The 16,784-nt window shown below is 33.7% G+C and overlaps 1 long non-coding RNA gene across 1 annotated transcript; it reads left to right on the top strand.

Moving 5' to 3' along the window:
* Positions 1 to 9,783: 9,783 nt before the first annotated feature.
* LOC113925031 lies at positions 9,784 to 16,331 on the top strand. Its single transcript, XR_003520900.1, has 3 exons — positions 9,784 to 9,896; positions 13,752 to 13,871; positions 16,155 to 16,331. It is a non-coding gene; the product is annotated as an uncharacterized LOC113925031 (long non-coding RNA).
* The last annotated feature ends 453 nt before the right edge of the window (positions 16,332 to 16,784 follow it).

Genomic DNA, 16,784 nt, shown 5'->3' with positions numbered 1-16,784 from the left:
AAGCACGAGAGGGAAGAGGGCCAGAGGGAGAAGCAGACTCCCTGCTGAGCAGGAAGCCCGATGCGGGACTCGATCCCAGGACTCCAGGATCATGACCTGAGCCGAAGGCAGTCGCTTAACCAACTGAGCCACCCAGGCGCCCCTGATATATATTTCTTTTGAGAACAGGAACTTGAGTATATATTAGAAAGATTTCCACAAAAATTGACAAAATACAAAAAAAAAAATAAAAACATCTTTTAGAACTTTGGCTTAATTACATTGAAATACTGCTTTTAATGAGATGTTTATAGGGATCACCTTATTCCCTGACAATACTTTATAAATGTGGAATTATAATAAACTCCCATGGAATGAACCCCAGGGCACTATAGGAAAGCTTTCCTAAAGCATTCTTAAAAGGTTTACAACATACTGTAAGGATTTTTCTTCAACACATTTTAAATGCATGTAGAAAATGTCTACAAAATATGCATTCTATTTACACTCTGTTCACTCAACTAAGTAGTCTATATAAATGAACTAAACTAACCAGTGATTTGAATTTGATGGTCAGATGTGAATATGTATTAATAATTGTATTGTTTTTAAAGAGACTAAATTATTTCTGAGGAACTTCTTATATTTAACAACTTGCACATTTTATTTGCTTCCAGTATAATATCCACTTTCATTAAGGCTAATTTTTAACTTCTTGTGATTTGCATTTTAAGAAGTATGCAGGTTCCAGTCCATTAAAAAATATAGAGAAAATAATTCTCTGCCGGTAACATTCTGATAAACTAAGGATCCATTTGTATTCAATTTAAGTACACATGAGTTTATATATACACATATGTGTGTGTGTGTGTGTGTGTGTATATATGTGTGTGTATATATATATATAAAACACTTTTCTGTGTTCTTATTTATACTGTCCACGAACCTTCAATTTGAGAGAAGCTAGAATTTGAAGTATAGTATACTTACTGAGTTGGGTTAATGTGGAGCTAGATGATATAAACTCAAGATAATTCATTAAGACAAAATATGAACAAACATATATAGTCCACTACCATATGGTCACATGTAAAAGATAACAGGCCAATGGTTGGCATAAGAAACACTGAACAGCAGAAACAGTGCATAAAGAATAGGAATAGGAAACTGCTATTATCCTGTGAGTTATCATATAGGGCATTGCAGTAAGCACAATAGGAGTATCGTCTGCAAAAAATTGTGAGGTACAACCTAGTTACTCTTATTTTACAGATAAGAAAACTGATAAAGTATTTAAATGTTTAATGTCAAGTCTCCTTCATTCTCATTCCAAATACTACGCTTCATACCAATATGCCCTGGGCATCATGATTTGGCTAAAGGCAGCAGAACCCTGCATGAAAGGCTGGAGTTTAGTCTGTTAAGAAGTAAGGCAAGAAAAAGGTTACCCCGTAATGTTAGGCAGGTTTCCATATTGCATTCCTAGGCATGAAAGAAGCCAGGAAGTTGAACTGTAACTTGATAATAAGGACAAAATAGATGTCCCTCTACAGAGTTAGAGAGAGCAGGAGTTACCACAGGGTTGACGTGATACTGTGCGGCATTGTTTGTGAATTAGAGTTCCTTAAACCCCAACTGGAAAGACAGACTATTTCCAGTATAGATATGAGTAATGTGGATTCATATGTAGGAAAAGAGGGTCTTACAGCAAGAAAGTTATTTTACATATGAAATACGGTTATTGTGAGAGTCAAATGTGATAATAAATATTAGAATAATGAGTAATCGAAAGGTGTTTTATTATTGTTATTGAAGTTATTGCCATTATAATTATCAGTAGTCTCTAACTTGCCTTTCTCAATTTGTATGTAATAATACTTTACATGGTGGTTCTGGAATAGTGTTGTGCTTTACAGTCTTATTTTTTAATGACTGGCAAATGCTGACCTATTGTTTTCTAAATAATCAGACACAGCCAGTGCATTATGTTTTAATTCACAAACTCTGCAGGTAGCAACAGTTGCTGTTCTGTTACACTTTTAGTTTCTATAGACTAGCCATAACATAATCAACAGTTTCCTCAATGCTATTCAATTCATGAGGACACAGAATGTGTGAGTGCTCCCTAGGAATAATAGGTAGATATTTTAAATACAAATAATTTGAAAGAAAATCTTTGATAGAAAGACTCCTATCTTATGTAGTAAAGAGAATTAATAAGCCATTGTTTTCCAAATGGAGATTCTCTGGTATTTTTCATGTACAAACAGATTCAAATGGAAGATCCCATGGTCTTAATACCACAAATAGTGCAGGGATTCAATGACAATATCTTACTAATTAATGTAGAGGTGGGGCAGGCACTATCAACCATGTCTGAGATTTTATCCTATGATACTAAATATTACCCTGGGTTCTGACAGATAGCTATACCATGATTTTATTAAGGCAGAAATAGCGAGATAATAAGTTACTGCTATATCTAAGCCTCTTTGATGATGACAAGTGACAGAAACCCAACTCTAACAAGTGTATGCAAAAAAGGAGGAACTAGTTAATAAAATATTTGTTAGAATGGCCTCTAGTCACAAACAGCTTCAATATTTCATGGCTTAAGTTATATCTGGACCTATCTGCTTAAATAATATTGTCAGGAATCTCCTTCTTTATGTGTCTATAAACCATGCTGGACTGACTTCATTCTGAGGAGGGAGGGAAAGATGGATCCCAGATTTTGCAAGTTTTTACAGCTTATAAACTCAAAATGAGAGATACTGAAAGATTCTGTATTCATACTAGTTCCTAAGATAGAATTCTCCTTGACCCTGCTCATTACATGTATTCCTGGTCCAATTACCAGGGTATAAAGTAGGTATAATTTGGTAGCCAAAGTTAATACCATTGATGGCTAATTTTAGCCATCATGCCACATCTGGGCTACAATGCCCAGATATTTGGTCAAATTAACTGTGAGGGTGTTTTTTTTTTTCCTTAATTGAAATTAACACATAAATCAGTGGACTGTGAATAAAGCAGAACAAAGACAGACCTCCCCTGATCAAGAACAAATTCTGCCAGTGGACAGCCTTCATTGCAGTAGACTGCAACATTGGCTCTTCCCTAGGTCTTCAGACTCTGCTAGCATGTGAGTCAATTCCTTAAAATAAATTTCCCTCTCTCAGTCTCTCTCTATCTCTCTCTCACTACACCTCCTAATGGTTCTGTTTCTTTTGAGATGCTGACTAAACTACCTATGGTGGTAGAAGAGACCAAAGGTCCCACAAATTGTTTAAATTAGATAAGGGACAGTTTCTAAAATAATATGGAAAAGATCACACAATATATAATAGATGTCCACTACATAATTCTTATTTAATCAAACTGCTGCAGCTCTAAGCACTCTAAGAGAATATGTATATATTTAAAACAAACTTATAAAAAATAAATAAATAAATAAATAAAACAAACTTATATTTTCTAATAAAAATAATGTTGTTACCAAAAAATATATTTTGAAAAATTAAGAACAGCAAAGGCAAGAGAAAAAAACCTATAATTTTACAACCCAAAAATTACTAATGATATGGCATGGTAAATTTTCTTCTAAGATCTTTTACATTTACTTTTATTTACCACTTAATGTATACACTTGGGCAAGTTATTTGTTACAGAGAGACTAGGTGCTCTGCTATAATTTGATTTTACTTTAGGACTCAGATGACTGAAGTTGCCACTATCAGAAATATTGCCAATCAAAGTAACAGAGCAAAAGAGATCTTTGGAAGGTATCATACCAACATTTAAATGCTCTGGCCAAATATTAGACAAGTCATTTGCATTCACAATTCATTGCCAAAACTGGTCATATAGCTTCACCCAAACAGAAGGTATAGGAAGTGTGTTTAGATAATAGGAAACCAAAAATGTTTGTTAAATAGCACTAATGTCTACCATAGTTCCTGTTTGGGGATTTATGATTATTAATCCCAAGTCTGAAATAATCGAGGAAGAGGAACTTAAATAGGACTGTTTCTGGATATTTTCTACCTCTTAGTAATTCAGAACATGTGATGATTTTGCTTCTACCTTAGCCTCCTTGGGAGGTTGGGGCTACATAACCAGGTATTTATCTACTAGTCCAAGAATGGTGTTGCTTTGTAAATTTATATCATATGTGTTAAAAGTTGCTTGAGTTTATAGCACTATCTCTAAGGAAACCAATATGCTAAACTGCAGCTCTATGTTTTTCACAATTAGAGCTGAAGAAATGAAAAAAAAAAAAACAGGAGGGAGGGGTTGCTTAACAAAAACAAACACGGGAGAAACTGGGTAGAGATGGAAACAACAACACAGATATTTTGCCTTGAAATATATATAATATAAAGCTGATGGTAAAGCAAATGGAGAGAGAGAAAAAAACTTGAACATGTTCAAATGATGCCTTTTTTCTCATTCTGAGGTAGAAATCAAGCTTATATGTTTAAATTGTTTCCTAGGTCTCTAAATAGAAATCTTCTTCGTCCTCTCACCTGGGTCAAAAAAAACATAAAGTTATAAGCTGCCAGTATTCATTGAATTCTCACTGTTCCAGAACAATAGGCTTTTAGAAATGTTTATTCCTTAATTTCATTTCTGCCCATCATGTGTGGGTTAAATTTTTCACAGGATCATGGATATTGTTTGAAGAGTTTCTTAAGTTTTGTGTGGTTGTTCCAGCACTGAGCAAGGTATTTTTGTTACTTTTGATAAGAGTTTTAGAACATTGTATTAGGGATTGCTGCTTAAAAAGTGGAGTGACTTAAAATTGAGTGACTTAAAAATCATTCCTCATGAGTCTGTATACTGACTAACTCTTAGCTTATCAGATCCAGTTCAGCTGAACTTTCTCAGGAACTCAGTTTGATTCATTGTGTGTCCTGGGTCAACTAGGTATGGCTCCATGTCTCTCAGCCTCTTCCTGGGACAAGAGGGCTAACCCAGTGTGTCTTTTTAATGACAATGGTAGAGTTAATAGCAAATGAGGTAAATTATGCAACTGTTTTTAAGGTACACCTTGAATCATACCTTTAACATTCTATTGTTAGAGCAAGCCATGTTGCTACAAATTTTATCTTTCCCTCTGTGCGAGGTTACTAAAAAGTTATGTGCCAAAAGACACATAGGAATTGGAAGAAATAAAAATTGGCGTTATCACCCAATATAATGCAATGACAATTTATATATTTTTAAACATAATCAAATAAAAATCTCTATGAGAATCAAAGAAGCTTTGGCATAGTAAAATTTAGCAGGGCATTCTCATCTTGCTCATAGTTTATAATTCCTATCACCATCATCAGAATGTTTACTTTTAATGAGAGATATCTATGTTTTTGGCACTGTCTTAAACCGTTTATGTACAGCAACCTACATGAACTTTCCAAGTTCTAATACTGAGTAAATAGAATTAAATATATTCCCAAAGTCCTAACATTTTGAATTCAGTTACTTCATTTATAACAATTTATTCATTTAATAACTCTTTATTCAATGTTCTATTTTACATGAGATTATTCTTTTCAACTTCCTAAGTAATCATTTTCATCACATTACTGAGATACTGGAGTACTTAGGAACCACTGAATAAAATGTTTTTGATCTACAGAGAGCTTCCTTTACATCTTTTATTTTATTGCTCTGGAGTTCGACACCTCTGAAATATAAGTCAAGTTTATGGTCTTAAGATTTTCTAGGCATATGGGTTTGAGAGCCACAGACTATATCCATTATAGCTATTATAGGTTTAACCAAATTAGAAAGATAATTATGCTTATTACCTGGAATCATAAATCATTAAGAATGGAGACAGTTCAGTCTCCTAATATTTATTAAGAGAGAGTAAAACTGGAAAACAGGGTAATTCTATTGTTAGGACTCATTCTTAATACCACCACAGCAACAGTTTGTAACTTCTCTGGTTGGATCTCCATCACCAGTATATCCTACTTCATATCCACCTCTCTAATTTCCACATTACAGGTATATATTCATAGTACTTGACTGCTTAAAGATTATCAGTAACTTCCTATTACTTTAAATATAAATTCAAAAGAGGTACCACTCCAAAATTATGATTATTTGATCTTAATTTCTACCATTTTATTTCACACAGAAAGCTCCCAGATAAATATAATAATACACATCAAAATGGCCCCAAATTCTTCTACTTAATATATTTGACAATTCCAAGAATATCTTAGCTATATTCTCTAGTAACCCCAATGTCTGGCTCAAGTACCACCTCCTTTAGGAAGTATTCATTAAATGTTCATCATGACCCTTGTAGGAGGTAGTTATTCCTTTCTCTGTGCCCAGTAACATGTGATGTGCTATCCTCCCTCTCTCATTTAATGTTCTATTAAAGCTGTGTATCTACATCTAATGTTTCTCTCCTGATACCAAATGTTTTGCTTGCCATGATTGTCATCCATAATTTTACAGATTTGTTGATGAGACCGGTAGGTAAGCTGATTACAATGGTATCTGGATACCTGGCATGATTGGGGTATAGAGAAAGCCTTCCTGAATAAGTGGTACCAAGGAACTCAAGTCAAAGTGAAGTGACTGATCATTATTTTTTTAAAAGTGACTCATTTGTAATCTCATACAGGATGTTAGAATCAAAGGCAGTGTTTGAACTCAGGTTTCTGGCTCTTTTTTTTTTATATCGTATGAATTTTTCTTTGATAAATACTAAGAGACATAATGCTAACATTCTGTCATGCTGCTTAAATATTTGGTTTAATGTGACATCATAAAATATTAACCTGTTCATTCTATGACAGCATAAACTTTGTCCTAGAAAATATATCTTTTGCATTTTTCTTGTGTGAGTATAAATCTCTAAGTTACTGAATTTCCTTTTTTAATGTAAATAATGTTTTGCAAAGTATATATTGCTCCTCTAATATTCTAATCCAAAGACCTCTCTCAAAGATCTTCATTCTTCTTTATCTCTCTGCCTTTTGTGTTATTTAAAGTTTTCTCAGAATCATTTTGATTTTTTCAAATCTCTTTCCTAGCTGAATTTTCATAGTCCTGCTTCTTAAATCAGGGATTCTCTAAACTTATTGAATTTTCTAAAAATACAGAAGCCCAAGCTCCTTTCCAGATATACTGAATTATAATAATCAAGCAGAGCTTTGAATGTGTATTTGTTACAAGTTCCATAGGAGATTTTAAAATACTGCTGAGATGAAAAATGTCTGTCTCCCTTCAACATGGGTATTCTACAAGAAGCTGTTGAAATCTCTTTTGCATTATATATATTTCTCTCAATCTCTCTCTCTCTCTTCTTACTCTAAAGTTATTGGTATTGTAGCATTTGGTGAACCCCTGGAAAGAGTACTAAGGTCTCCATGTAAATATCTACTCTCTGTGGCTTTCTCTTTGAAGAACAACTAAATATGTCTCAGCTTTAGATGCCTGATACTAACCTGGAGAGCCTCCAACTTTGCCTTTGTCCACCCTCTGTAATGCTGAATTTGACAAAACAAGATAATGAACAAGAATAGAGCAGGAGTGAGAGAGTGAGAGCACTGTGAGAAATAGGGAAACTGAAAGGATAGGTCATAGGAATGAATTTTTGCTATGCTGGATCATATCTAAAGTCAATACCACAGTACACTGTTATGCTATGTTATGAACAAGGCAGAGGTGGAGAGGTGGTCTTAAGCAAGAGTGTTTCTTCAGACAACTGTCTCAGTCTAAGATAGGGGAAGACGTATATCTAAATTATTCAGTTAAGGTACATCAGTTACCTATTTATTTCAATATTTATTGATGTAGTAATATATTTAGGGTATTACACAATTGGTTAACTACTTTGAGATGTTTATTATCCCAATATATTAATAATATATATATATATATAATTATCTATTTTAAATTTCGAAAGAGATAGTTTTTAGTTTTGCTATATTATAATTTGGAAAAATTACTTTCTTGGTTGCTTAGACAACATTAATCACTGCTTCTTTAATATAACTTCCGTACCTGGTGAATTTTTAATGACCATCTCAAATCCCCTTTAAAAAAATCAATATCCATTTATACCACTAAACTAAGAGCAGGGGTGATGTTTGTTTTTCTTTATCTCGCCAGTCTCTAAGTGATATGCATGAACTAAGTCATTTAATTCTCATAACAATCTCAAGAGGCAATTGATAGTGTTTCCATTTTACTTATAGGGAAACTGATCCCTTATAGAAGTTGATTTTCCTGAAATCAGAGTTAGAAAGTGGTAGAACCAGATTTAAACCCAAGAAATCTGGTTATAGAAACCACATACTTTATTAAAGGATATTATCTCTCTGATAAATAACCAATACCAGTAAATTGGATTAGTTCATAATCTTCCCAACATATGGCCTTTGCCGATCTTTTCATTTGTCAAATGAAATTGTTACAAAGGTAAGTAAAGTAATAAAATTGGATCTTTGGTCTTTGTCTCCAATTGGCAATAATCCAAAAAAAGGAGGAAGGTGAATAGTACCTATGAAAATTAATAAAATGAAACTTCCTTTAAGATGGAGTCAGGAAGCCCTGAAGGAGGAGTGCATGTACCACTTGTTGTAACTTATTTTACATTTCTGGTGGGAAGTGGTCTACTTCATTACCCCAGCAGGAGAAAGATTTTTCCTTACCCAGCAACAGCCCAGGTATTGAGAAGCTGCAACCTACCAGTTAATAAGGAACTGCTAAACTTAAACTCCCAGCTTCCTGTACTGGACTGAACTTTTGTTCAAAATAACTTCTCCCAAATCTACTCTCTCTTTTTTTTAATAAAAGAATGTTCCTCTGCTTTGTTCTCTGACCTTGCCTATAGTTTGCCATAGTTTGTATTTCCTGAATTGCAATTCTTTCATTATTCCTGTATAAACTCTTTTTTTGCTGGCAAAATAACTAGCTATTTTTATTTTTGAGGTTGACTCATCTTTCAAACCCCATGGACACTACAAACCAAGGTTAATTTTATTCTTTCACTAAAATATTCAAGATCTTCAAAGTTATTCTTTAGAAAAACTAATAATTTTGAAAATATTTGTCATATTTCTTAAAAAACACAATGAAAGTAGAAAAAACATTTAAAACATTTTAATCTCACAAGCCTAAAAAAATTAGGAATATGATTATAAAGTATTTACTATATATCTTATGACCTTAGTACCACATGCCATATAAAGACAATTAAAGAGATGTAAAGAATTACTCTCTTTGGGTATTTGAGTTATGCCTGGTGCTTTGAGTTCACAATGTAATAATAATTAAATAAAATAATTTATATATATGTACAGTGTCTCCAAGTTTTCAAAGAATATTGTTCATATTATGAAATAATTACAATAGTCTTTGAAATATCCAAATTGGAGGAGGAAAGAGGACGATTGATTATATGAAGGGACAGGAATTAGAGGGACAATATTCATCCCAAGAGAAGTAAGCGAAAAAATCAAAGCACAGAAGTAGCCAAATAGCTCCTACCCACTCTTTTATTCACCAATTCTTTCAATCCATAATTATCAAATATCTACTATGTTCTAGGCATTCTTCTAGACATTGAGGGTTTAGTAATAAGAAAAAAAAACTTGCTCTTATGGAAATTATATTTTAGTACAGGGATACAGGCAATAAGAAAATAAAAACAGTGGCATGTGCTAGAAAATCATAAAGCTAAGTGATGTAATAATAGCACATAACTATGTAGATACTTCAGACTTGGTGGTGTGTGAAAGTTTTACTGAGGTAGCATTTGAGAATAGAGACGACTGAATAACACAAGGTTGTGAACAATATCAACATAACAGAAAGCATTCAGAGTAACAATTCAACATCTAGATGAATTTGTAGTGATGAAGGATCTAAAAGTTAGGCAACAGGTATGAAGTGTAATTGTCTGGGAAATGGTACAAGATAAAGACCATGATATAAGTGACAGGGGGCATATCTTATAAGCAGGGATAAAGAGGAAATTTTGTGATTTATTTTCATTAAAATAAGTCTGGTTGTTAATAGAGATTGGATTTGGGGTTGGCAAAACTAGACACAGCATGATTAGGTAAGTGAGTATTATAGAGGTCTATGTAAGAGAGAATAATGACTTATAATCATGCAATAGATGTGGAAATGGAAAGACATTGATCAATTAAGATAAGTTTTGGAGTTAGATATAATGAATTAGCCAATGTATTAGATATGATGGCTGAATTAAAGAGAAATCAATGATTACTTAGAGGTTTTTTGTTTTGTTTTTTGCTTAAACAAGTGGGTAATTTATTGATATGGATGGAAGCCTGTGGGGAAGACTAACTTTGGGTAGAGTGAGGAAATTGAGAGTTCAGCATTAATTTTAAAATATCTGTTAGATGATGTAAATATATAGATCAATGATTGAAAGATAGATATATGATAGATCAATGATAGATAGAGATAAAATCAAGAAGGCAGTTAAATATCTGCCTAGAATTTAAGGAATAGATTAAGGTTGGAAGTGTTTTTGGAGATTACTGGGATGTGGAAGGTAATTAAAGATATAAAACTGGGTTCATTTACTCAAATATGTTATACATACAGAAAAGAAAACAAATCTAGGCTAGGCACGACAATATTTAATAGATGAAGAGAGAGGCAAAGGAACAAGGAAAGATGATTGAGGACATTGGGTTAAGGGTGATAATTTCGACTGGATTAGTAGATGACAAAATAGTATACCTGAAATACTTCTGAAATCACCACATAAATTTTTGAAATACCTTTCATTTTGATTAATTGGTTGATTGAGTGGTAATCAATAAAAATTAGCTTTATTATTTTTGAGTTATTTTATGTTGTCTTTACCATATATGTCTACCAAAACATTAAATGTAAATGTACCTTGGCAATTTAAACTATGTTTCTTATGTAGATCATCTCTCTTAGAATGCAGAACTTTCTTTATATGGAATTTCTGAACCCATAGTGAATTAATCTGCACCTGCATCTTTGATTTTCCTTGAAAATTTTGTATAAACAGTACAAAAACCCATTCGTATTTTGTGGACATTTTCAGTTGGAAATTTGTTTGTTTGAAAAATTCATGTGATTATTTTACCATGGCAAATACAGGGTCAAATTGTCCAAACCCAAGGAAAAAACAACAATGTAGCTAGATGACTGAGCCATGGAATATGGTTGAATACCCACTGCTTCAATGGGATATGTGGTAGCAACAAAAGGTGGGCATCCTGAGAGTAAGCCACCATGAACATTTAAGAGTAAAAATATGTCTGATACTACCTGAATTTGGAAACCTTTCTTGAGTCATTTCATTAAAAAGGAAATGTTAAGGGGTGCCTGGCTCAGTCAGTTAAGTGTCTGCCTTTGGCTCAAGTCATGATCCCAGAGTCCTGGGATCTAGCCCCACATCAGGCTCTCTGCTCAGCCAGGAGTCTGCTTCTCCCTCTGCCCCTCACCCTGCTCTTGTGTTCTCTCTCTCTCTCTCAAATAAATAAGTAAAATTAAAAAAAAGGCAAATGTTGAAATAGTGAAAAAAGTCACACAAAATCAGAAAAACATGATTTAATGATTCCCACAATCACTTAATATAATGATTGCCATTTCTTTTTTTTTTTTAAGATTTTATTTACTTGTTTGACAGTGAGAGATACAGGGAGAGAGGGAACACAAGCAGGGGGAGTGGGAAGGGAGAAGTAGGCATCCCAAGGAGCAGGGAGCCCCATGCGGGGCTCGATCCCAAGACCCTGGGACCATGACCTGAGCCGAAGGCAGATGCTTAACGACTGAGCCACCCAGGTGTCCCTGCCATTTCTTTTTAAAAAGAACTATTGCTTTTTTTTATGATTTAATTTTTTATTGTTATGTTAATCACCATATATTACATCATTTGTTTTTGATGTAGTGTTCCATGATTCATTGTTTGTTCATAACACCCAGTGCTCCATGCAGAATGTGCCCTCTTTAATACCCATCACCAGGCTAACCCATCCCCCTACCCTCCTCCCCTCTAGAACCCCCAGTTTGTTTTTCAGAGTCCATCATCTCTCATGGTTCGTCTCCCCCTCTGACTTACTCCCCTTCATTTTTAACCAACAATTATAATTTTATTATTCAACTATTTTATGGCTTTGAAATTTTAGGGAGAGGATATTTGATTAAAAATAGATTATTCCCTTTAAAAATCATTTACTTAATTTCTTCTTCAATAATACTTCTTTCAGTTGCTGAGAAATATAGCTTATTTTATAAGGGGGCATTACTGTGGCTCAGTATATGAACATATGGAAGAGCTGTTCCAAAATAGGAGTTATATTTGCAGTGTTTAAAAGAAAAAATAAAAACAATGAAAATAATACAAAACAGAAAGCATTATGAAGTCACTAAACAATAATGTGGGCAATTTCAATACAAAAGTTATGACTTACTACAGCTTAATAGTAAAATTCCTTAAATCACTTAAAATACTATTGTTCATTTTACATACACACAAATTCTGCCTATTTCCAAGAAATTAAGGTAGGTTTATATTTAAATGTAAAAATATAAATATGTAAAAATATAAACAAATCACAAAACAACAAATGGTAGGAAACAAATAATTTTCCTAGAAAACCTAGGCTGAAGGAAGGTCTTATATTTCAGAGCAAAACCTGGTTCAATATTTCTTGGAAGTGAAGGCTAAAAGAAACAGAATGAATGGCAGACACTAAATTATAAATCAAACAGAGTATTTAAATTTTTTAAAAGATTTTTATTTTTTTTATTTATTCATGAGAGGCAGAGAGAGAGAAAGGCAGAGGCAGAGGGAGAAGCAGACCCCCACGGAGCAGGGAGCCCGATGTGGGACTCGATCCCAGGACCCTGGGGCTATGACCTGAGCTGAAGGCAGACACTTAACCGACTGAGCCACACAGGTGCCCCAAACATAATATTTTAATTTACAAAGGGAGGCGTTATTTTTTTCTTATCTCTGAGCTCTAGGAAGAATATATTGAAAAATCTTTGTAAATAAAATACAGAAATTTCAAGTAGGTGGTAAATACAATAGCTTTTTATTTTTCAAAACTGCTAAGAATCTACTCATATTCAATGACTTTGTCCACCTGTGGTAAAGTAAAGGGAATGGTATTAAATAATGATTCAGTTATAGTATTTCTGAGGGAACTTATATTTTATACAATATTTCTTTATCAATACAATAAGTTAGTCATTTAATTTACCAAAGTTAGACCCTTTGGCATATTAGAAGGTGTACGATCAGGACTTATTCTCAGATAACAGAATTAAACCTGGACCACCATTCAAGTCAGGACCTAATATCACCTTAATTATCAAAAGACTGGTGCAATTCAAATAGCATTATTAGTAGAAGGCCTAAATGAATGTCACTGGCTTAAACACAAAATCAGAGTTTTCTAGAGATAGCAAACTCTCACAGTTAAACTAATCCTAGTGCTAAAATTCAAGAGCAACTTCATCTGTTGAGAGGGTAAAGGAATTTTTAAATACAACTAAATAATTTTTCTAATGAGGGCTAGAATATTTACCCATTGATAGTTAACCCCATAATTTTTAAAGGATATCAAAATTATTCTCTTCTTTACCAGATGTCTATTTTTATAGGTTGGTGAAACCACAAGTTTTTGAAATTGAAGAATTGCTATATTCTAGATATATTCTTAACTAAAGTTAATACAGTAGTCCTGCCTTATCCATGAGTTTGCTTCCCATGCTTTCAGTTATCTGTGGTCAACAGCAGTCCAGAAGCAGATGATCCTCCCTCTGACTTACCACCATAAGGCCAAGAAGACTACATCACAATGATTTGGTCATTCCCCTCAAGTCCTGTCATCACATAGGTATTTTATCATCTCACATCATAAGAGGAATGAGCATAGTACAAAAGATATTTAGAGAAAGAGCCCATATTCACATAACTTCTATTATAGCATATTATCATAATTATTCTATTTTATCATCATTTATTGCTATTAATCTGTTAATATGCCTAATTTATAGATTAAAATTTATCATAGGTATGTATATAATATTTGTATTACTATATTTTGTTATTTTTAGATCTAGATAACTATTTTCATTATATAACTTTTAAAGGAGTTATTTCTCGCATATTTAGAAAACTCTCATATTTGGGATACATCAGGAGAAAAATATAGATGGTGCACTTTCTGAAACTTTGAAAATATGGGATTGTTATTTTATTGGCTTTAGATGAGTAAGATGAATTGTCTAGATATAGAAATTTGAGTTTATAACATTTTCCTTCAAATATCTGCAGATGATGCTTCATTGGCTCAGTGTTGTTCAGCAGACGTCTGATGTCACACAGAGAAATGTTTAAAGTCATCTCTTTTTCTTTCCTGGACATTTGAACAATGTTTTCTTAAAATTCAAAAGTTTTATATATTCTATATATAATACGTAAATCTTATAGAAATGCATAATAATTTATGCATATATACATTTAAAAATTTTGATATTACCTGTGCTCTTTCAATGTGCAAACTCATATTTTTTCTACACAGAATGTTTTGTTCTCTTTTTCTTACGATTACTGTAACATCAATAATCTGAATATTAAGTTTGTATTATCTATTTTACATATTTATCAACTTCTGCTGCATCAATGTTATTTTTTAAATTTTATTATGTTATGTTTATACATCCTTCTATATTTAAGTCTGAAGGATTGTTCTCCATTTTGCGGATTTAATACTATGCATTGCCAATTATGGTCATTAATGTTTCTAATTCAGATTAAATGTTTGATATTGGATATATCTCTTCAAGTCTCATTTTACCTCTACTTATTTCATAATCTGATCTCTACTAATTCCAGAATGTTGTCTCTTTATTTCACCAATTATCCAATTTGTTTAAGAGTTATCAAAACACAAAGGAGGTGTTTCTAAAAATGTACCTTCAATAATTTTTGCCAAATTATGCTTTCCTATGATATTTTTCATAATCCCCACTTTACCATATAAGAAAGAACACAAAATTTATAATTATTCACATGGCTTGGTGATTCTCAAGTTAAATGTATATCGGTATAGGGGCTCCTGGGTGGCTCAGTTGGTTAAGCATCTGCCTTCAGCTCAAGTCATGAACTTGGGGTCCTGGGATCAAGCCCCACATTGGGCTCCTTGCTGAGCAGGGAGCCTACTTCTCTCTCTCCCTCTGCCTTCCTCTTTGCCTACTTGTGATTTCTCTTTCTCTCTGTCAAATAAATAAATAATCTTAAGTATGTATATATATATATATATATTCTCTCCCTCTCTCTCTCTCTCTTCCTCTCTCTCTCTCTATATATATATATAATAGGGACAGACTCTTAAAATGTAATTAATGGGCCCCACTTACCCTACTGAAAAATATATTTTCTGAGGTTATGAAAGACTGTAGTATTCTTCACAACTGATTCTCCCTTCCTTGAAAAGAAATATACATATACTATATGGTTTGTAGTATATTCCTAATGGTATCTTGCTTTGGACAATAGAATGTAAGTCTGTGTAACACATTCAACATCCAAAAGTGCATTTCAAATACAATTCTTTTTTTTTTTAAGATTATTTGTTTATTTATTTGAGAGAGAGAATGAGATAGAGAGAGAGCATGAGAGGGGAGAGGGTCAGAGGGAGAAGCAGACTCCCTGCTGAGCAGGGAGCCCGATGTGGGACTCGATCCTGGGACTCCAGGATCATGACCTGAGCCGAAGGCAGTCACTTATCCAACTGAGCCACCCAGGCACCCTCAAATACAGTTCTGTGCATCTCTTGATGCTGACCTCTGTGAGGAGAACAACATGTGCCATGGAGGGGCTGTTCCTTCAGGCAATATCCAAGAACAAGAAAACATGTAGATCAAACTCCAGCAATACTGAGCACTAAACAGATGTTTGTTATTGTCAGTCACTAAAGTTGTGGGGGTGTTATCACAACAAAGCTGAGAAATGTGGAGGAAAAAAAGGAGGCTGGGGAATTTATACATTTAACAAGCTTCCAAAGTTAGGCTAGTGAAGGTGGTACCTGGAGCACATGCTGAGAAGCATCAGCCTAGTGGCTGTTAAAAGTATTGCTTATATCACTAATATTTTGTTTGTTTGTTTGTTGCTGTAGATCCAAGCCACATTTACAGTATCTATCAGTCATTCATGTAGCATGGCTCTGCTGGATGGAGGAGAGATTGCCTGTTCACCATTCCTGAACTTCAGTTTGTGAGGAGGGCATTTTTTCCAGACAATTTGAAACAGTCTGTAATTCTTTTCTTGCCTGAAAACAATTCAATAAAATTGCACCCCCAGAGGGCTCTGTTCTACCCATTCTCTATCAGGATTCCACATCCCAGGATGTAGCGCTCTACTGCTTTCCCACTCCTCCTTCCAGTAACACTGCTGAGAAATTTACTTGATAAGTGATGCAGACAAAAAGAAATACCAATGGGGAGAATAGGAAAATGAAGTTCTTATTGCCTGCCTGCCTCATAAAGCAGATCCGATGTAGTATGAGGCATGGCTATTTTCCTCCAGGTCAGCAAATCATCCATACCTCTGACACAGAGAAACACATTGAGTGTAAAATCTGATTTACTGATTTCTTGCATTGTCCCAATATTCCATACCAGATTTTTTTTGGTTATTAGAAATCCTCTTAAGTTCTGATAAATTTTTAATCAATTTTCTGAGTTGCCGTTGCTGCTAATAACCTTGTCTTTCTGTGTTTTCAATGGAAGTCTGGGGAAAGCACTGG

The sequence above is a fragment of the Zalophus californianus genome, chromosome 4 (genome assembly GCF_009762305.2).
Source record: "Zalophus californianus isolate mZalCal1 chromosome 4, mZalCal1.pri.v2, whole genome shotgun sequence".
Classification (NCBI taxonomy): domain Eukaryota; kingdom Metazoa; phylum Chordata; class Mammalia; order Carnivora; family Otariidae; genus Zalophus; species Zalophus californianus.
This window is presented reverse-complemented; position numbering and strand designations above follow the sequence as displayed.